Here is a 22,619-nt window from a genome sequence, read left to right as displayed (position 1 = left end):
CTTGGGAGCCATATTTAAGACAAGAATACAAAATTATAAAGTTAGGAATAAATAATTATTTAAAACTAAAAGAGGAGTAAAAAAATCACAAATGTTAAAAAGCTAACAAATTCATCAAACATTATAACATTCAGAAAAATGCAAGGTATTTTTATTAGTTTACTGGGCTGCTACATATCTATGACAATTTTTCCTACATTATTTTGGTTGCACACTCTGACTCTCTTCATGTGACAATGATTTTGTAGAAGAAGAAGGAGAAAGAGGAGGAGGAGGAGGAGGAGGAGGAGGAGGAGGAAGAGGAGGAGGAGGAGATGGAGAAGGACAAGAAGAACAAGAAGAAGAAGGAGAAGGAGGAGGAGGAAGAGAGGAAGAAGAAGAGGAAGAAGAAGGGGGAGGAAAAAAAGAAAGAGAAAAAGAAGAAGGTGGAGAGGAAAGTTTCTTCCTAAAGAGAGAAAAAATGACTTCATCTTTCCTTTAACCTGGATGATCAAAATTTGTGTTTTAGCTATGGATAGTTTAGAAAAGTTTGTTTCCACCACACAACTTCTTATTACTATTTTCTTCCAGTGACGAGTCATAAATACTGTGGATTTATGACACTAATTTGTCATCAATATCCTTCTAACAGCCTAGTGAGGCTATTATGTTGGATCCTGAAACTTGGTGTCATGATGATGGTGAGTTGGCACATTGGGTAGAAGGAATCCTCCTAGAAAAGCATTTCTACACTGGGACAGCTAGCAGTAATTTAACTGATAAATCACCGAATGATGGGAAACTACATTAAATATATCATACTAAACTCAAATTAAATGCATTTTATTCATTACTTTTTATTTTTTTAACATTTATTCATTTTTTGAGAGATAGAACACAGAGGGGCAGAGAGAGAGGGAGACACGGAATCTGAAGCAAGCTCCAGGCTCTGAGCTGTCAGCACAAAGCCAAATGCAGGGCTCGAACCCACAAACTGTGAGATCATGACCTGAGCTGAAGTCGGATACTTAACTGACCAAGCCATTCAGGCACCACAAGCTAAATGCATTTTAAATTCAGTCTCCCCTTGACAAAAGTGTTCTTATTGATAATACCCTTTGAACCAGCAATTCTATTTCTAAACATCTATCCCAAACACAGAGAAGAAATTATTAAATAATTTCTGTGCAAGTCTGCTATTTGCAATAGAAAAAGACTGTAGACAATTCAGTTGTCACTAATAGGTTACTGCTTTAATAAAATAAGGTGCTTCCACAAATGGAATATTATGTAACTATAATAAGGAATAAAGAAATCTCTATATACTGACATGCGGTGGTCTCCCAGACATGTTAAGAGAAAAATGCAAGCTGTAAAACAGTGTGAATGGCATACTCTATTTTATCTAAGAAAAGGGGTGGTATTAAAAGAGAGAGATTCCATAAATTTAGATATACATACTAAATTTTTTACACATGAAATGATACCAGATAATAAAGATACACATAATCTTGTATGTGCGCGTGTGGGAAGGTCAGGAGAGGGAGAAAGAACAATAATGTGGTTGAAAATATAGATGAATATAACTTTGACCCTAGTAGTATCTCAATTCTACAGATAAATGTCTCAATATATATTAATAAAAATGTACAATGCGGCATTGTTTATAATAACAAAACAAAACTGAAAACAACCTAAATCTCCCTTAATAGAGTACTAGTTCAAATAATTATGCTACATATACACAATGTGATTCATTCCCTTCTCAGGCATGATGCTCTCTGGCTCAGATGAGTTCTCTGATGAGTTCCATGGGTCATCTCACACAGAGGTAGATTTTCAGCTAAAAACATCTCCTCCATTTTCTACCCTAGAGATTCACATAGTTTACATGAGATTTTCCAGAGAGTCAAGCCTCATAAATCCATAGATTACAAACTTGTTTATTATAAGCAATCCTAATCCAGGGATCCTCCTCAAAACATTCCATGGATAAAGACTCTGCCCAGAGGTCTAGTTATCATGCTTATAAGGAGATATGGTTGGATCAGCGGCTTAAGTTTCTACTCCCTTGGTGTGTCCTCCCCAGTAATGAAGATATAAATGACCACAGGTCCTCATATACATACATACATATATATATATATATATATATATATATATATACACACACACACACACACACACACACACACACATACACACACACACACACACACACATACACACACACACACATGCTTACATATGTATGAAACAATTCTGGCATAAACACAGAAAATTATTAATGATGGTTATATCTGAGAAGCAGCCCAAGGAAATAAAATGGGAGGAAAGGAAAGTTTTTACTTTTCTTCTATAGTCATCTGCACTGTTTGACTTTTTTTTAATAGCACAAATATTGCCTTTATTTTTTTTTCAAATTTATTGATTTCTTAAAAGAAATAATTTGAATAAATTAGTGGGTTAACAAATCCATGATGGGTAGTTTAGGGAAGTTGGAATATATCTGGAGAGAGCTCCTACCATGTTAAGGAAAACCAACATCCCTGTCAGGATACAACTTTGGTACCACCATCAGGAATATAGCCCTAAACTATAGGACCTCAGGTTTGATCCACTATAGCAAATCAGGCTCCTGACAATTTCTGAGCCTCAGTTTCCTTGCATGTAAAGATGTAAAAAGGTCACCTAGCTCTTAGGATTGTGACGAAGATTCAGAGAAACAATATTGTAAACGTAACACAGAAAAAAATAATCAATAAATCGTGTTTATATCATCAGTTATATTCCAGCTAAAGCCAGGCACATGGTACAGCTGTCACTTTCACATTGTTGCCCTAATTAACATTCTTTCCACAAAGACCAGCAGACATGGGAGACAGCTCCGGTCTTCCCACCTCCGGAATTTAGAAGTGTAATTCCATCTAAAGTCTGGAATAAAATTAAATTTGATAGTTGTCTCTATTCTCTTTCCTTCATATCAGCCTCTGCCAATAACCATCATGACAAATGCTTCCAAAACACTTCAGAACTGAGCAAGCAAACTCCTGCTATTATGAGGGTGAAAGTTCCAGGGATCTGGAGTTCAAACACAGGACTCTGCCACACTGAAGGGGGATCCCTAGGCAGAATCACAACCACTGCCCAAAGGTATGGAGACCAATCACTGAGGTAGCAGACAAGGTGTGTTTCTGTCTTCATGTGCTTCTCTTTTCACTTAGAGAAACACTGACAGAGAAGGGAACCATTTTGCCAATCAAGCAGAACTTTTGCTCAACAGAACACTTCACCATGGCTGCCTACAAGTCTGTCTCCTGCTCTGACAACTAGAACAGAGACATTCAGGTGGTGGCACTGGGCAGGAAGAAAGGAGTGGTGGGGGGAGGGGAAAGTGGGAGGAGGGAGTTGAGGGTGGGATTAAATGCTATAGCTTAAAGTATTTTTATTCTTTTGCTGAGAATAAATATAAGACGGAGCTGCCTTCAGAGCTGTTGATCCAAAGCCCCTTGACATTTCTCCATGTAATAAAGTATTTTAAAACAAAATTCACTTAACAAGCATTGGGAAGTAAGAATGGAGAGGACTGTTTGGGTGGTTTTCTTTTCAAATGGAGTCTTGTCTTTTCTGAAAGCTACAGACTCACCAACAATAGCTGTGACATAAATTGAATAAACTCATGTCTTCCTTGTTTTTGTCTAACAAACCTTCTGGAATCTTATACTCCAACTGACCAAGGCTTCTCTTAACGTACACACACCTCCACAAGGGCAGGACCAACTCTATCGTCAAAAATAAATATTTCCCAACAGGTGATTCTCTGCTAGAAACTTTGATGCTAAATGTGGAAATCATACAGGAGGCAGAGATTTGAGTTCCAGGAATTTTGGAGACAATGTGGGATGGACAATGGAAGGAAGAAAGCTGTTGATAGCATAATAACATCTAGAAAACAGGCCTTTGGATCAGAAAACCGTGTGTTCAAGTCTCAACTCTTCCAATGAGTGCCTTTTTTTGACAGAAATAAGATAGATAAGTTATTTGTTCTCCCCAGCCTCCACTTCCTCATCTGTAAAATGGACCTTAGAAACATGTTTAATAAAAGGTAACTAGTATTGGGAGGAGCCAAGATGACGGAAAAGCATGGAAGCTTTTTGTGTGTCTTGCGTCCATGAAATACAGCCAGACCAACACTAACCATCCTACACACCTAGAAAACCGACTGGAAGATTAACACAACAATCTGCACAACCTGAACCACAGAATTCAGCAGGTACGTGACACGAAGAACTGAACTTGGGGAGCAAGAAGCCCTGAAAGGTAGGGAGCCACTTTTGCGGGTGGAGAGAGGACGGAGACTGGGGGGGGGGGGGGGGCGTGTGGAGCATATGGGAAAAGCACTCCTCCCCAAAAGCAGCTGGAGAGAAAGTGGAAAATTGGAAATAGCCGCAGGGACTAAACTAAAAAGGGAGAAAGGAGAGAGGAGAGGGTTTAAATTCCATTAAGACTGTAAACAAGGGGAGCGCAAAGGCTGCAACTCTGCAGCTCCCTACCTGGCGGTGCTCAGGTGGGAATGGTGAATCCCCAGGAGCAGAGTGGGGTCCATGAGGTTCTCGGGCCACATGGGAAAAAATGGTCCCACTGCTGGAAGGACACTTGATAGAGACTGTTGAAGCCACCTGGTCCCAGCAGACCCCAGAAGGCAGCCACTTTCGCTGGTGCTGGGGCAAGGTTGTTGAGGGTGAAGCCTGGTGCCAGATGTGTGCTGCGATTTTCCATGGTCCCTGAAACGCTGAGGGTACACTGTCTCGCGATTTTTTTGGGGGGCGGGCTGGCACCTGGCTGTAGTCTCAGGGTACTGACAGCAGCAGGGTCCAGCAGGCATTCCTGGGTGCAACTGACATTCAGCCATTGCTCATTCAGCCATTGCTCGGTGAGACCCTCCCGCAGAGGGGTGGAGCGCGTCAGGCCACAGTCCTTCAGAAGTAAGGGGCCAGGGAAAACAGCCACATGTGAGACAAAACTTGGGAGAGAGGTACGGCCAAGGGCCTGGTCACGGAAAGTGGAAAAGCGGCGAGTGGATGAAAGCTGAAGATGGAGGACCGGTGCGCAATTGATGATCTGGGAGTACAGACTGGGTGGCTGGATGGCGCCATTTTTCACCGCTCGCACGCATGCACACTGGTGAGCACTGCAACAATCCACCCCAATAGGCTAGCAGCGCCATCTAGTGAAGAGTGGAGCTGTTACACCGACCCTGCCCAACTGGGCCGACTTCGCTCTTCAAGAACACAAACCTCACCGCCGGCTTAATTTATGGACTGTAAAGAGCTACATGGACTGACCTCTAGGGGAAAACGAAGCAACTTCAGTCCTACTTCAATCTGTTAGCAGGTTCATCTATTCATTTTTTTTCTCTTTTTCCTTTTTCTCTTTTATAATTCTTTTCTTTTTCTTGAATACAGAAAGAGAAAAAACTCATTTTTATTTACAATTTTTAATAAAAATCTGTCCTTAATTTTTATTACTATATTTTTTTACTTTTGTGTAAATTTTTTCAAATTCTACTTTACTTCTGTCATTTTATTTTAGTCTACTTCAGTGTACTCACCTTTTCAAATTTTCAATTTCCTTTTTTTCTTTTCCTTTTTCTCTTTTTCATTTTTCTTTTTCTTGAATGCAGACAGAGAAAAACTTCATTTTTACTTTCAATTTCTTTTAAAAATATTTTTATTTAATTTTTATTACTATATTATTTGCTCTTATGTATTTTTTTAAATTCTATCTTACTCCCATCATTTTATTTCAGTCTACTACAGTGTATTCACTTTTTCAAATTTTCAAACAATTTATTTTTTTGTCTTTCCTTCTTTTTTTTAACTTTTTTCTCTTTTTCATTTCTTTTTTTTAAATACAGAAAACGAAAAACTTCATATTTCACTTAATTTTTATTAAAATATTTTTCTATAATTCTTTTCTACTATATTCTCTAATTTTGTGTATTTTAGTCTACTTTAGTGTATTCATTTTTTCAAATTCTCAAACAATTTCCTGTTTTCTTTCTCTACCCCCCTTTTTTCTTTTTGTTTGTTTCTCTAATCTGTCAAACCACTTTCTACACCCAGACCAAAACACACCAAGGATCTAGCTTCATCTATTCGATTTGTGTGTGTGTGTTTAATTTTTAATTTTAATATTTTTTTAATTTTAATTTTTTTAATTTCAATTTTTCTAACTCATTAATTCCTTTTCTTCCTTCAAAATGACAAAAAGAAGGAATTCACCCCAAAAGACAGAGCACGAAGAAACGACAGCCAGGGATTTAACCAACACAGACACAAGCAAGATGTCTGAACCATAATTTAGAATCACAATAATAAGAATACTACCTGGAGTCCAGAATAGATTAGAATCCCTTTCTGCAGAGATAAAAGAAGTAAAAAATAGCCATAATGAAATTAAAAATGCTATAAATCAGCTGCAATCATGGATGGATGCAGCGGCGGCAAGGATGAACGAGGCAGAAGAGAGAATCAGTGATACAGAGAACAAACTTATAGAGAATAACGAAGCAGAAAAAAGGGGGAAATTAAGGTGAAAGAGCACAATTTAAGAATTAGAGAAATCAGTGACTCATTAAAAAGGAACATCAGAATCACAGGGGTCCCAGAGGAGGAAGAGAGAGAAATAGGGGTAGAAGGGTTATGTGAGCAAATCATAGCAAAAAACTTTCCTAACCTGGGGAAAGACACAGACATCAAAATCCAGGAAGCACAGAGGACTCCCACTAGATTCAACAAAAACCGGCCATCAACAAGGCATATCATAGTCAAATTCACAAAATACTCAGGCAAAGAGAGAATCATGAAAGCAGCAAGGGAAAAAAAGTCCCTAACCTACAAGGGAAGACAGATGAGGTTTCCAGCAGACCTACCCACAGAAATTTGGCGGCCAGAAAGGACTGGCGGGATATATTCAGTGTGCTGAATCAGAAAAATATGCAGCCAAGAATTCTTTATCCAGCAAGGCTGTTATTCAAAGTAGAAGGAGAGATAAAAAGTTTTCCAGACAAACAAAAATTAAAGGAGTTTGTGACCACTAAACCAGCCCTGCAAGAAATTAAGGGGGACTCTCTGAGGGAAGAAAAGATGAATATATATATATATATAAATAAATAAGTACCAAAAGCAACAAAAGATTAGAAAGGACCAGAGAACACCACCAGAAGCTCCAACTCTACAAGCATCATAATGGCAATAAATTCATATCTTTCAGTACTCACTCTAAACGTCAATGGACTCAATGCTCCAATCAAAAGACATAGGGTAACAGAATGGATAAGAAAACAAGACCCATCTATATGCTGTTTACAAGAGACCCACTTTAGACCTAAAGACACCTTCAATTATTTCCAAATTGAAAATAAGGGGATGGAGAACCATCTATCATGCTAATGGTCAACAAAAGAAAGCCAGAGTAGCCATACTGATATCAGACAATCTAGGCTTTAAAATAAAGACTGTATCAAGAGATGCAGAAGGGCATTATATCATAATCAAGGGGTCTATCCACCAAGAAGACCTAATAATTGTAAGCATTTATGCGCCAAATGTGAGAGCACCCAAATATATACATCGATTAATCACAAACATAAGGAAACTCATCGATAGTAATACCATAATAGTAGGAGTCTTCAACACCCCACTCACAGCAATGGACAGATCATCTAATAAAAAAATCAACAAGGAAACAATGGCTCTGAATGACACATTGGACCAGATGGACTTAACAGATATATTCAGAACATTTCAGCCTAAAGCAACAGAATATACATTTGTCTCCAGTGCACATGGAACGTTCTCCAGAATACACCATATACTGGGAAACAAATCAGCCCCAAGTAAGTACAAAAAGATCGAGATCATACCGTGCATATTTTCAGACCACAATGCTATGAAACTCGAAATCAACCACAAGAAAAAATTTGGAAAGGTAACAAATACTTGGAGACTGAAGAACATCCGACTAAAGAATGAATGGACTAACGAAGCAGTTAAAGAAGAAATTAAAAAGTATATGGAAGTCAATGAAAATGATAGCACCACAACCCAAAACCTCTGGGACGCAGCAAAGGTGGTTATAAGAGGAAAGTATATAGCAATCCAGGCCTTCCTAAAGAAGGAAGAAAGATCTCAGATACCCAACCTAAACTTACACCTTATGGAGCTGGAAAAAGAACAGCAAATAAAACCCCAAACCAGCAGAAGACAGGAAATAATAAAGATTAGAGCAGAAATTAATGCTACTGAAACCAAAAAAACAGTAGAACAGATCAATGAAACCAGAAGCTGGTTCTTTGAAAGAATTAACAAAATTGATAAACCACTAGCCAATTTGATCAAGAAGAAAAAGGAAAGGACCCAAATAAATAAAATCAAGAATGAAAGAGGAGAGATCACAACCAACAAAGCAGAAATAAAAACAATAATAAGAGAATATTATGAGCAATTATATGCCAATAAAATGGGCAATCTAGAAGAAATGGACAAATTCCTAGAAACATATACACTACCAACACTGAAACAGGAAGAAATAGAAAATTTGAACAGATCCATAACCAGTAAGGAAATTGAATTAGTAATCAAAAATCTCCCAAAAAACAAGAGTCCAGGGCCAGATGGCTTTCCAGGGGAATTCTACCAAACATTTAAGGAAGAGTTAACACCTATTCTCTTGAAACCGTTCCAAAAAACAGAAATGGAAGGAAAACTTCCAAATTGTTTCTGTGAAGCCAGAATTACCCTGATTCCAAAACCAGACAGAGACCCCACTAAAAAGGAGAACTATAGACCAATTTCCCTGATGAACATGGATGCAAAAATCCTCAACAAGGTATTAGTCAACTGGATCCAACAATACATTAAAATAATTATTCACCACGACCAAGTGGGATTTATACCTGGGATGCAGGGCTGGTTCAGTATCCACCAAACAATTAACATGATTCATCACATCAATAAAAGAAAGGACAAGAACCATATGATCCTCTCAATACATGCAGAGAAAGCATTTGACAAAATACAACACCATTTCTTGATAAAAACCTTCAAGAAAGTAGGGATAGAAGGATGATACCTCGAGATCATAAAAGCCATATACAAGCGACCCAACACTAATATCATCCTCAATGGGGAAAAACTGAGAGCTTTCCCCCTAAGGTCAGGAACAAGACAGGGATGTCCACTCTCACCACTGTTATTCAACATAGTATTGGAAGTCTTAGCCTCTGCAATCAGACAACACAAAGAAATAAAAGACATCCAAATCGGCCAGGAGGAGGTCAAACTTTCACTCTTCACAGATGACATGATACTCTATATGGAAAACCCGAAAGATTCCACCAAAAAACTGCTAGAACTGATTCATGAAGTCAGTAAAGTTGCAGGATATAAAATCAATGCACAGAAGTCAGTTGCATTCGTATACACCAACAATGAAGCAACAGAAAGAGAAATCAAGGAATTGATCCTATTTATAGTTGCACCAAAAACCATAAAATACCTAGGAATAAATCTAACCAAAGAGGTGAAAAATCTATACACTGAAAACTATAGAAAGCTTATGAAAGAAATTGAAGAAGACACAAAGAAATGGAAAAAGATTCCATGCTCCTGGATAGGAAGAATAAATATTGTTAAAATGTGATACTACCCAAAGCAATCTACATATTCAATTCAATCGCTATCAAAGTAACACCAGCATTCTTCACAGAGGTAGAACAAACAATCCTAAAATGTGTATGGAATCAGAAAAGACCCCAAATAGCCAAAGCAATCTTGAAAAAGAAAACCAAAGCAGGAAGCATCACAATCCCAGACTTCAAACTATACTACAAAGCTGTAATAATCAAGACAGTATGGTACTGGCACAAGAACAGACACTCAGATCAATGGAATAGAAGAGAGAACCAGAAATGGACCCACAAACATATGGGCAACTAATCTTTGACAAAGCAGGAAAGAATATCCAATGGAATAAAGACAGTCTCTTCAGCAAGTGGTGCTGGGAAAACTGGACAGCGACATGCAGAAGAATGAACCTGGACCACTTTCTTACACCATACACAAAAATAAACTCAAAGTGGAAGAACGACCTCAATGTAAGACAGGAAGCCATCAAAATCCTCCAGGAGAAAGCAGGCAGAAACCTCTCTGATCTTGCCCACAGCAATTTCTTACTCAACACGTCTCTGGAGGCAAAGGAAACAAAAGCAAAAATGAACTACTGGGACCTCCTCAAAATAAAAAGCTTCTGCACCATGAATGAAACAATCAGCAAAACTGAAACACAACCGACAGAATGGGAGAAGATATTTGCAAATGACATATCAGATAAAGGGTTAGTATCCAAAATCTACAAAGAACTTATCAAACTCAACACCCAAAAAACAAGTAATCCAGTGAAGAAATGGGCAAAAGACACGAATAGACACTTCTCTAAGGAAGACATCCAGATGGCCAACCGACACATGAAAAAATGCTCCATATCACTCATCATCAGGGAAATACAAATGAAAACCATAATGAGATACCACCTCACACCTGTCAGAATGGCTAACATTAACAACTCAGGCAACAACATATGTTGGCGAGGATACAGAGAAAGAGGATCTCTTTTGCATTGTTGGTGGGAATGCAAGCTGGTGCAGCCACTCTGGAAAACAGTATGGAGGTTTCTCAAAAAACTAAAAATAGAACTACCCTACGACCCAGCAATTGCACTACTAGGCATTTATCCCAGGGATACAGGTGTGCTGTTTCGAAGGGACACATGCACCCCCATGTTTATAGCAGTACTATCAAAAATAGTCAAAGTATGGAAAGAGCCTAAATGTCCATCGATGGATGAATGGATAAAGAAAATGTGGTATATATATATATATATATATATATATATATATATACACACACACACACACACACACACACACACACACATATACATACAATGGAGTATTATTCGGCAATCAAAAAGAATGAAATCTTGCCATTTGCAACTACGTGGATGGAACTGGAGGGTATTATGCTAAGTGAAATTAGTCAATCAGAAAAAGACAAAAATCATATGACTTCACTCATCTGAGGACTTTAAGAGACAAAACAGATGAACATAAGGTAAGGGAAACAAAAATAATATAAAAACAGGGAGGGGGACAAAACAGAAGAGACTCATAAATATGGAGAACAAACTGAGGGTTGCTGGAGGGGTTGTGGGAGGGGGGATGGGCTAAATGGGTAAGGGGCATTAAGGAATCTACTGAAATCATTACTTCACTATAGGCTAACTAATTTGGATGTGAATTTTAAAAAATAAAAAATAAAGTTAACTTACAAAGTTAAAAAAAGGTAACTAGTATTAACAGTTACTATTATTATTAAAATTTTAAATGGAATACTATTTCAAATAAAACAAACAGTCTATAAACATTAAAACACGGGCTGAATAATCTTAGAGATAAAGTAAGAAAGATTTGATGAAGGAAGAAGAAAGCAAGAGAAAAAGGGAAGGTAGAAAGAGGGGAAAACACAGGTTTCATAGCAGAAGGAAGGAATCTCCAGGTATGTTCTCAAATCAGGCACTGTATGCTCTGTGTCTTGGGGAAACAAGAAATGAATAAACAAACAAAAAACAGAAAAAAGGGCATGTTTCCTCCAATAACATCTGGAATTTGAACCCCTGCCTCTGTCTCTAGATTTTTCTGTGACAACTAATGCTACCTCCCTCCCTTCCTCCAGTCTGACCACTCAACTTGAAATAATTTCCTCAATTTTGAGGGCTCACGTGTTCTCTATTTCAGAGAAAACTTAAGCCCCAGTCAATAAATATTGATTATTTCCATGCCTCCCTACTCCGGTTCCACCACCCTTACCCACGACAGACTTTTCTCAACCACTGTCCCTACTTTGTCAGGAAGATGACTGACATCACATTTCCCAGACTTGCTTATAAGAGAAGGTTTCAGTGAGGAAGAAATAGGGGCGGGGGTGGGGGAGGGAGTGGATTAAAAGTCCTTCAAAAGCTGAGCTGTACAGGGGACCTTACCAGGAAGAAGTGATCAAGCAACTCAAAACTATCTGCAAGGTACTATGCCTATTTGAAGATTAGAACTATTTAAATTTAGCATTATTGTTACAGGAATAAAGCAAAGAGCCTGTGTTGTTTTGTAAGAAATTTCCACCTCCGAAATCATATTTTCTAAACCTGGAAAGAGGAAAGGATATGTTTTTAAGTGGAAAAACACTGAGCTCTTTCCAATCCCTGTTTCCCTTGTTAATGACATTGTGTTTCTTTGTCCTAGAATCTCCCAGAATGACACAGGGAATAAGGTTAACTTTGACAATGTTCACAGCTTTTCTGTCAAACCCCTTTTCTTTAAATTTGCATGGCTTGAAACAAACTTTCTTGTTAGAGGTATTTCCACCAAAAGTGAGAAGCTGGGAAGCTGTTTTATTCTTGAGCAGTTTTATTCTTCCCCACTTGCCCCCTTATTACCCCTACTGAGAATTTTAGTGTTCTCTCTATTAAAACTCAATCTGCCACTTTAGAGGTTAATGATTAACTTTAATACGTCTGTGCCTTTCACTGTAATCTAGATTCTGGAACTAAATCAAATGTAATGGAAAGAATAGAATTAAGACAACCGGCTCTAGTCCCAGTCCTACCAATAACTAGTTGTCTGACCTTGGGAGAGCCTTCAACTTCTTTGGAACTCTATCTATAAAACAAGGTGGTTCAAAGAGATGATCTCTATGTATCTTGTGGCTCTAAAATTCTATGCTCAAAAGAATAAGAAACCCTCCATTTCAAAAGCTAACTTATTGCTGGTAGTAGTTTTCTCAGCTCATTAATTCAGTTGTAACTGATGAGAACGTGGTACAATAGTTCCTTCACATACAAGTGTCCTTTGAAAGAGTGTCAGCACAGAGGACAGAAGCCTACCCTTGTAGTGAGCCATCAGCCTCTGAAGAGCCAACAGCCAGGCAGAGAGGAAATGGTTTCATAATGGTGACAAGGACTGAAAAAGTTGCAGTGAGCAGAAAATAGGGCCACAATAACAAGGTCTTGCAGACCTGAGCTATGCAGAAAGATCCTTGGGTCAGCAGTGATCTAACAACTGAATGGGTTAATCTATTTCCTTTCACCTGTTCTGTCCTTCCTTTAAGAATACACTTTACCCAACTCCCTGTGTCTCTCTGCCTCATTGTAAAGCAAAAGAATGTTGGCCCTTTCCTTTCCTCCTTTATCATTCTAAGGCAAAGGATTCTTCTGCAAAAAGAAAAAGGAAATCAAATAGAAAATAAGCTTCCATGTGGGGGGAAAAAAACGATTAGTGTGGGTGAGTTATCTAAAACTGAAGATACAGATAGTACACTTATTAAAGCCTGACAGCTTGCAAATCTTCAGATCTAAAAAAGAACTACTTTAAGCTTCAGAGGCAGCAAAAAGCTGGTGAGGAACTGAGACACAGAATGATCTTGGGGTTTGTTTTTGTTTTTGTTTTTAAGTCCCCTAGTGGAGCCTGTAAAAGAAGCAGAAAAAAACAGAACCTGAACTTTTAGATCCAATGGTTCACACAGCCTTTAGCAAAAAAAGTCTATCCCTTTTCTTTGCCAGATATCTTTTTGGAGGTAGAGATGACAATAAAAGCCTGCATAGGAAATTCACTCATCTAAGGGCTTGGGTAGAAGTGATTATGTAAGAGCCAATCAGGTGATTTTTATTTGAGAGGGAAAAAAATGATTGTATAAAACGAGACGGGCTCAAGCATGTGGCTTGGTTTTCTACAGGCAAGATCAGAATGAATAATCGTACCGGTCTCAAAGCTCATATGGAGCACAGATGTAAGCTAGAGCCTCTCGCCCCTTAAAAAAGAAAAAGAGCTGATGTGAATGCTTAGTGCATGGATTGTGAAAGACCAGACCCTCTAGGAGCACAAGATTTCTGCCAATTATAGGGAAGGTGTGGGGAAACTTCCATATTCATGGTTACCTGGCTTTGAGTCCTTCTCCTGTTTAATGATCTCTATTAATGATCTCCCTGTGTTGGATCATCCTGAGTCATACTGTGGTGACCCAATTTGCAATTCACCTCTTTCTTTTATTTTATTAATAAATAAATAAGTAAACAAGCAAACAAATAAAAACCTCCCCTCTAGGTAGTACATATGTGTAATGCCCATGCACATAGATTGCTTTCTTGAAGGTTAAAGGTTGCTGGCCCCCAAAACGAAAGCCAGAGGAGCAGACCTGAATCTGAGCACTGGCCTGGAGCACAGCATCTGCAGCCAACCCCACAGACCCATGAACAAAAAATAAATGTTTGTTTTTGTAAGCCACTGAGATTTGGCAGTTGTTTCTTGTGCCACACTATTTCCGCAAAAGCTGACTTATACAAAGAATTCTCTAGGAAAAGGGGTTTACATCACAATATTACAAACAACTTCACCTTCAGCATTAGATATCCTTGTTCCACAAGATCTTTGGGTAACCCATCACAGAGTTTGTCAATGTCCGCTTCAGCCTGTGGAATCTCCCTAGCCCGGGTTATCATAAGGACTTGTGTTACTCTCCTTACAATCCCACTCTCTTCCACACTTTGTCTCTCAAAGATTCCCACTCCACACCCTCAACTCCAAAATGTCCTTGATATCTTAGGGAAAACAAGTCAGTATTCTTCAACCCCTGCCCTCACACTCAGCGCTCAGCTACCATTCCATATTCAAATCCACCAAGGAATCCAGCAGAACAAGGAGCCCTCCCATAAACAGAAACATCCTTCTAGAAAGGTAGAGGTGTTTTTTCACAATGACTTTCCTCTCTCTCGTACTTCTACATGGGAGAGATAAGTAATGTTGTGTCCTAACTAAAATTAGGCTTCCAGACTTGCAATCAACGTACACTCTCTTCTCCTGTCTTCTCTTCCCTTGCTTCTTTCCGTACTCTCTATCTCTCTTTTCTGCAAAGCCAGTGTCTTCACCCATGGATGTGGAGAAGACAATGTGTATTACCAGTGTGCAAAAAAACAAACAAAAAAAAAAAAAACAAAAAATAAAGCTCCCTCCCTCTTGCTTCTCCTTAAAGTCCAGCTTCCATTAAGTAATGAGAATTTAGCCATCAATAATTAAGAACATCCTTGGGAAATGCTTCCATAGAAACTAACAGCAGTGCTTTCTGAATAATAAGGCAGAATAGGATTTTCCTAGCTATAATGATTTTCTTTTTATATTTTCACAACCCCCAAGGAGAGACAAGCAGCCATTTTACCAAGATCCAGCAGCAATTCTGGTGCCCCAGGTAGCATGATTAATCACAAAATACTTCAATAGGTTGGCCCAATTTAGACTGAGTAGTATATAACACATCAATCTTGAAACAAATGACATAATATCTTCAGAAATTTAAAAGCCACTTGATTTTGATTCTAAAATTAGAAGGTTTGAGTTTGGGGCACCTGGGTGACTCAGTTGGTTAAGTGTCTGATTCGCGGCTTCATGAATTTGAGCCCCATGTCGGGTCCTGTGCTGACAGTGCTGCAGAGCCTGCTTAGGATTCTCTCTCCCTCTTTCTCTCTCTGCCCCCTCCAGCCCCGCCCAAACTCATGCTGTATCTGTCTCTCTCAAAATAAACACACTTTTAAAAATTAAAAAAAAAAAAAAAAGGTTGACTTTGACCTTAATTTCTTCATCAGTAGGCAGTCTGGTTTAGCTACAAATCACCAACTGACTGTCCTCAACAAACAGGGAAGAAGACAGCAGGCAGAGGAAGTAAAGCCTTGACTTTCCTTTTGCATAATGAAAACACAGGAACATGTGAAGGAAGACATTTCTTCCACCTTCTGATAGGAAGTTTGTTTATTTGCCAGATTTCCAAATACAACTTTACTCCTAAAAGCACAAGAGAATGTTTCAAATTTAAAAATCACAGTGTAGACAATTATCTCAAGCATCAAAATAGAGCTGTAAAGAAGGGCAGCTGGTTCAGGCTAGGAAAAGATGTATTAGAAAGCTGAAATGCTTCAGAGTCCTTATGGCAGCTAACATGAAAAAGGCAAATGAGTATGGATAAGGTTGGGGATGGGATGGTGGGAAGGGAAAGAATCTCGGAGAAGACAAAGAAGCTCAGAATCTTTCAGGAGCCCGGAAAAATGAGCTTTCTTGTAACATGTTTCAATGAGTTATAGTGGTGAGTGACTATTGCCCTCCAATGTCCAAAGTATGTGAGTGTATTGAGTAAGCCACCGCAATCATAAACCGGGTCTGTGGCTCTAAACTACTCAACCAGCTTTTTACTTCTGAAGAGACATAGAAACATAAGATATACAGAATAGATCTGGCTACTTCCTTGGCCTGACAACCTAGAAGATTAAAGAGTATAGTAGGTACAATCATCATTTTCTGGGGCTGTTAAAATTGAAAAGAGAAAAGGAAAAGTAAGGGCTTCCCCACTAAGGATATGGGAAGTTGAAACCATGCTCTGGGAGACTCTGTCATGCTGGAGGAATAAGGTCCCTGGGGATTTAGATAATTGGAGAGGGTGGCAAGGAGGCCAAAAATATTCTAGAGCTGTAGACAAGTAGGAAATAAAATAATCATAATCATAATCATAAAATAATAATAAAATAAAACACACACAAAAACTCCAACTGCCAGGTAAAGCCCCCAGTACTCCTATATCCAAGGCAATATGAACTGGTTGGAGACATTGTCTGTATTCCCATCACTCCTCACTTCCTCTTCCCTGGTCCTCTCATACCCTAAGAATGGCTTAGACCTCTCTCTCTTTCTCTGTTTCTTCAATACACACTCCCTTCCTCCCATCAATCAAGACATATTCAATTAGCTATAAGTTGTCTAATACTGACTCATTCTGTTGACTCAACAAGCATGCATCGAAAAACTAAAATATACTTGGCTCTGTCCTAGGTGCATGGATTAAGGAGATAAAAAAAAACCAGAGGCCTCTCCTCTAAAGGAGTGTAGGGGAAAACTTTCTGGAAGAGGTAACACCAACTAGTGTTCTAAAGGAGAAGCAGAAGTTAGGCACAGAGAGTTCATGTGCAAAGGCATTACAATAGAAAATAGTACCCAGCAGTGTGAAGACACTGGCATTTGGTAATGACCTCAAGAGAGGGTTTCTTACTGCCAATTTTTAATAAATTTTGTCCCACAGAGAAAAGTAATAAAAGGAAAATCAATAAAAAAGGGTTGTGTTTTTATGAACTTTTACTATAATTGTTTCACTAACTCACTACTTAATCAGCTTCATTTACTGCCTTAATGAACAACTAATTCTATCATTTATGGAACAAAGCTTTCACAGACAAGTTGGAGCCCCTTCTCAAAGCAACTATAATAATACTGAAAATTGAAAATGTCTTAGAAGGAAAAGCTAACAAAAAAGTGGAAGAGGTGACTGTGGCACCAGGAACTGGCAAAGTGAGCTCTCCTCCAAGTTCAAAAATATCTTTCCCATACATTTTAGCAAATAGGGATTCAACTGTGCCAATACACTTTACTTCTTTAAAGTTGAGGATGAAATAAATAGCATAATACTGTAGGCCACTCACTCTTTAGTAAGCGTTTTTCTTATTTCAAAAATTTTTAATATTTATTTTTGAGAAAGAGAGAGAGAGAGAGACAGAGTGTGAGCAGGGAAGGGGCAGAGAGAGAGGGAGATGCAGAATTTGAAGCAGGCTCCTGGCTCTGAGCTGTCAGCACAGAGTCTGACGTGGGGCTCAAACCCACGAACTGGGAGATCATGACCTGAGCTGAAGTTGCATACTTAACCGACTGAGCCACCCAGGCACCCCGAGTTTTTCTTATTTCAATCAATAGAGGCACCATTTGCTAAGTCAACCAAACTTTTAGAATAATCTTTAATTCCTGGTCCACTCTATATTTGATTTTATTAAATACCACTGGATTATAATACAGGGTTGTCTACGGAAGACAACAAAAACTGATCAGGTGAGTTAAAGCAACATGAGCAATAAAAGGGTTTGTTTTAAAGACATTGAATTAGCTGACTGACATACAGTGTACACTGGCTGCCCCTTTCTCAACTTATTTCCCCATTGCCCACTTCTGTGATCAAGGTTGGACACTCCACATCCTCACGAAATACTCATTTCCTTCAACCCGCATTCCCATGTAGCTAGTGCACCATATTACTGAGCCCTGGATAACAAGATGCAAGCCTAGATCTTTGGCTTTAGATCCTCTGGAAAAATGGAAAAACACAACTGGTGCTAACCTGTCTCCCCTTTTTCCTGTCTTAAAAATGGACTGCAGCATAAGGGACAGGCCAAGAGGCCAACAAAGAGCCTTGACACTGTCCACCTGTTGAACAAATATCAGTAGCTACTCAACTCCAAACTTCTTATGTTATGAGGGGAGAAAGACCCCTAATGACCTAGGTCACTGCTGGGGTTTTTTTCTATTATTGCAGCTGAAAGATGGCTTAACCGACACACTTCCTGACTCATTGGGAGGGCATAAGTCTAAGCAGCCAGCACCAATGCCCAAAAGCACACCAGAGAACTGATCTATGAGGGCCATCAATTTATGATATTGCTGTTTGTCTTGCTGCCATTTCTACAACAGAAGTGTGATCTTACTGCAACCATGACCATCATTATCAATGCTGTCACTTCTGTGTTCAGCACAAAATCTTGTAGTACCAAATGCCATTTTTGCTGCTGTGACTCTAGATTCAAAGCACATAGTTGTTGCATCTAGTTGGTGACATCTGGGTCCCATGCGTGTCTTAGATATGAATGAAGCTTGAAAAGTGAGTATCTGGCATTTTCAACTGGTAAGCACTGATAAGGTCTGGAATTCTCTAATATATATGGGAATTCTCCCATACATGAGAAAGACGTGCAAATGTTGGGCCAGAAGGAATGTGCACCTCACTTCATCAATCCTATGACCTCCTTAGATCATACTTTACCCACAATTATGGACTGAATATTTATATTGCCTCAAAATTCATACAATGAAATTGTAACCCCCAGTGTGATGGTATTAAGAGGTGAGGCTTTCCCTATTGTGAATTTACTTTTATTTATACTACTCAAAGATTACCATGAGCTTTTAATCTGAAAATTCATTCCATTCTTTAATTTTGTAAAATTATCAATAATAACCTTTTCCAAAACTGATTCTTTGCAGTTGAATTAAATCCTCTCCTTCTAGAACTCCCATCCAAAAAAAAAAAAAAAAAAAAGGAAGGAAGAAAAGAAAAGATATGAAAAGAGAAGAAAAACTAGAAAAAAAGAAAAGAGAAAAAAGAAGAAAAGAAAAGAAAAAAAAAGAAAAAAGAAAAAACACAACAAAAGGGTCCTTGGGAGGTGATGAGGATTGAGCTCTCTTAAATGGGATTAGCACTCTTACAAATGAGACCATAGAAGCTCCCTCACCCTTTCTGCCACATGAGGACATAGAAAGCAGCCATCATCTATGAACCAGGAAACTGGCTCTGATCAGATGTAGAATCTGTCAGCACCGTGGTCTTAGACTTTCTAATTTCCAGAACTATGGGAGGTAAATGTCTGTTTTTTATTCAACCCCACCCTTTATTTTGCTATAGCAGTCTAAACAGACTAAGGCAGGGGCACCTGGGTGGCTCAGTCGGTTAAGCGGCCAACTTCGGCTCAGGTCATGATCTCGCGGTCCGTGAGTTCGAGCCCCGCGTCGGGCTCTGTGCTGACACCTCAGAGCCTGGAGCCTGTTTCAGATTCTGTGTCTCCCTCTATCTGACCCTCCTTCGTTCATGCTCTGTCTCTCTCTGTCTCAAAAATAAATAAACGTTAAAAAAAAATTAAAAAAATAAATAAATAAACAGACTAAGGCATCCATTAATCTCTAGCCACTGCATATGATATCCTTTTCATCATTTGGAACTGAAATGTCTCTGAATTCTTTTTTGTTAATGTTTATTTATTTTGAAATACAGAGAGAGTGAGTGTTGGGGAGTGGCAGAGAGAGGGAGAGAGAGAGAGAGAGAGAGAGAGAGAGAGAGAGAGAGAGAGAGAGAATTCCAAGCAGGCTCTGTGCTATCAGTATAGAGCTCGATGTGGGGCAGATTGTCTCTGAATTGTTAAATTCTGATACAGCCCCTGTCCTGGCAACTCCTTCAAGCATCTTCCACTTCCTGTTATTGCAAGTAGAGCTTAAAATAATGGATAGACTAAAAAGATATAAAATACATCAAATTGACAGAATTGGGGAATAACTAGATGTCAATCATACAGGGAGATGAATCAAGAATAATTCCCAAACGTTTGGCATGGGCAACAACAGGGTAGATGGTGTTACTCACCAATTATGAATGGGGAGAGTTAGGGCACCTGGGTGGCTCAGTCAATTAAGCATCAGACTCTTGATCTCAGGTCAGGTCTTGATCTCAGGGTCATGAGTTCAAGTCCCACATTGGGCTCTGCACTGAGTGTGAAGCCTACTTTAAAAAAAAAGAGAGAGAGAGAGAATGAGGAAAGGACTCAGAAAGCAAAGCAAGTCACCATGTTGGTTCGGGGACATGCTGAGTTTCAGGTGCCTATGGGCTGGATGGGTTCAATAAAGAGCTGAGTGCATGGGTCTTGAACACAGGAATAAAGATATGGACTGGAAGTATGGGTTTGAGAGTCATCAATTTATAGCTGACAACCAAAACCATGAAACCACCTCATCTACCTGCATTTCCTACTTCAATGCAAGAGATTTTAGGAACCCAACATCTTCCACTCAGCCCAAGCCTCCTCTTTCTTCACAAAATACACCCAACCGTCAAGAACCAATCACACCAGTCACTGAAACCTACCTTCTTCAAACCTGTCCCTCTGCATCTCCACCTTTGCTGTCTCCATCCACCTCTCACCATCTTTCACCTGGAATTAGTCTCTGAACTAATTTCTGACCTGTCTACCATCACACACACACACACACACACACACACACACACACACACACACACACACACATCTATGGCAAGAGTGGCCTTCCTCAAACATAAATATGACTTAATCCTCTGATTAAAACCTGTCAGAAGCTCCCCATTACCTAAAAAATAAAGTCTCATCCCTGTTTAAGACATGCAGGGTATTCTAGAATCCAATCACTCTCTACATCTCCAGCCTCATTTCCCACTGCCTGGAGCTTCTAAAATATGCTAACTTTCATAGAGAGTGTGCCTATCAGAGTCTTGATCGTATCTTACATTTTCTTAATAAGGACACTGAATTTTAACCAATAAACAATATATTACATGTCAGAAAGAGAGAATCTCTTCTTAAACTTAGACTATGAAAATATCGGACCCAGTGTGCAAAACTGCCATTTGCATTCATAATATTATAGCACTAGGAAGGCAATTTAGAAGGAGATAGTGTGTTTTATTTAAATTTACAAATATGCTCAAAATCATTTAGGAAAGAGCGCAGTGGTCTTAATAACGAGATCCTTCACCACACCCTTAGAAGCCTCTTGTTTATTATCCACTTCCAAAGCCCAGCAATAAGCCCAAGGACACCTGCTTCTTTTCGTTCCTGTTTGTGCAATTCTTCCTTTGCTTAGCAGGGATTCTATATAGTTGGCTCATAAGGTCAGAGATCTACAAAAAAACTTTCTCCAAGATTAGGAGCCAGTGGTCAGTCTAAACCAACTCATCCTCTAAGAGACAATGCCAGGTGGGAAGCTAAGTGTTTGAGCTGGAGGCTATAAGAAAGGAATGTAAAGGTTAAGCCACTTGAATCAAAGACTTAGGTCCCTCTATCAGCCAGGGCAGCTTGTTTTGATAATGCTACAGAGAAATACCAGCCCCAGAGTTACTTTGTACACTATATTGAAACCTCTTGTTGCAACAAATATTGATTGAACATTGTGCCACCTGGAATGAAACATGGGCCTGTCTCTGTCCTCAAAAATTTGAATCATAACATTTATTATTAGTAGTAGTATTAGTAGTAGTATTGAATTGTTAACATGTATTAACCAGTTGCCATTGGACAGGTTAAAATACTTAATCTTCACAGCAATCCTATAAGAAAAATTCAATTGCCACCCCCATTTGCAGGTAGGGAAACTGAGGCCAGGTATAATAATTTGCCCAATGTCACAAGAATGATAAATGGCAGCATTAAAATCTCCTTCAAGAAATCAATCAAGGTGGGGGTGCCTGTGTGGCTCAGTTGGTTAAGCGTCTGACTTCTGCTCACATCATGATCTCACAGTTTGTGGGTTCAAGCCCTGCACCAGGCTCTATGCTGACAGCTCAGAACCTGGAGCCTGCTTTGGATTCTGTGTCTCTCTCTCTCTTTCTTTCTCTGCCCCTCCCCCACTTGCGCTCTGTGTCTCTCTTTCTCTCTCTCAAAATAATAAACATTAAAAAAATTTTTTTTAATCAATCAAGGGGTGCCTGGGTAGCTCAGTTGATTAAGCATCTGATTCTTGATCTCAGCTCAGGTCTTGATCTCACAGTTCGTGAGTCCAAGCCTCCTCATGATGGGCTCCACACTGGTTGTGAAGCCTACTTAAAGGAAAAAAAAAATCAATAAAAAATTAGAAAGACTTTGGGGCACCTGGG

Source organism: Acinonyx jubatus, chromosome B3, assembly GCF_027475565.1.
Source record: "Acinonyx jubatus isolate Ajub_Pintada_27869175 chromosome B3, VMU_Ajub_asm_v1.0, whole genome shotgun sequence".
Classification (NCBI taxonomy): domain Eukaryota; kingdom Metazoa; phylum Chordata; class Mammalia; order Carnivora; family Felidae; genus Acinonyx; species Acinonyx jubatus.
The sequence above is the reverse complement of the archived record's forward strand: the minus strand, read 5'-3'. Positions refer to the sequence as shown.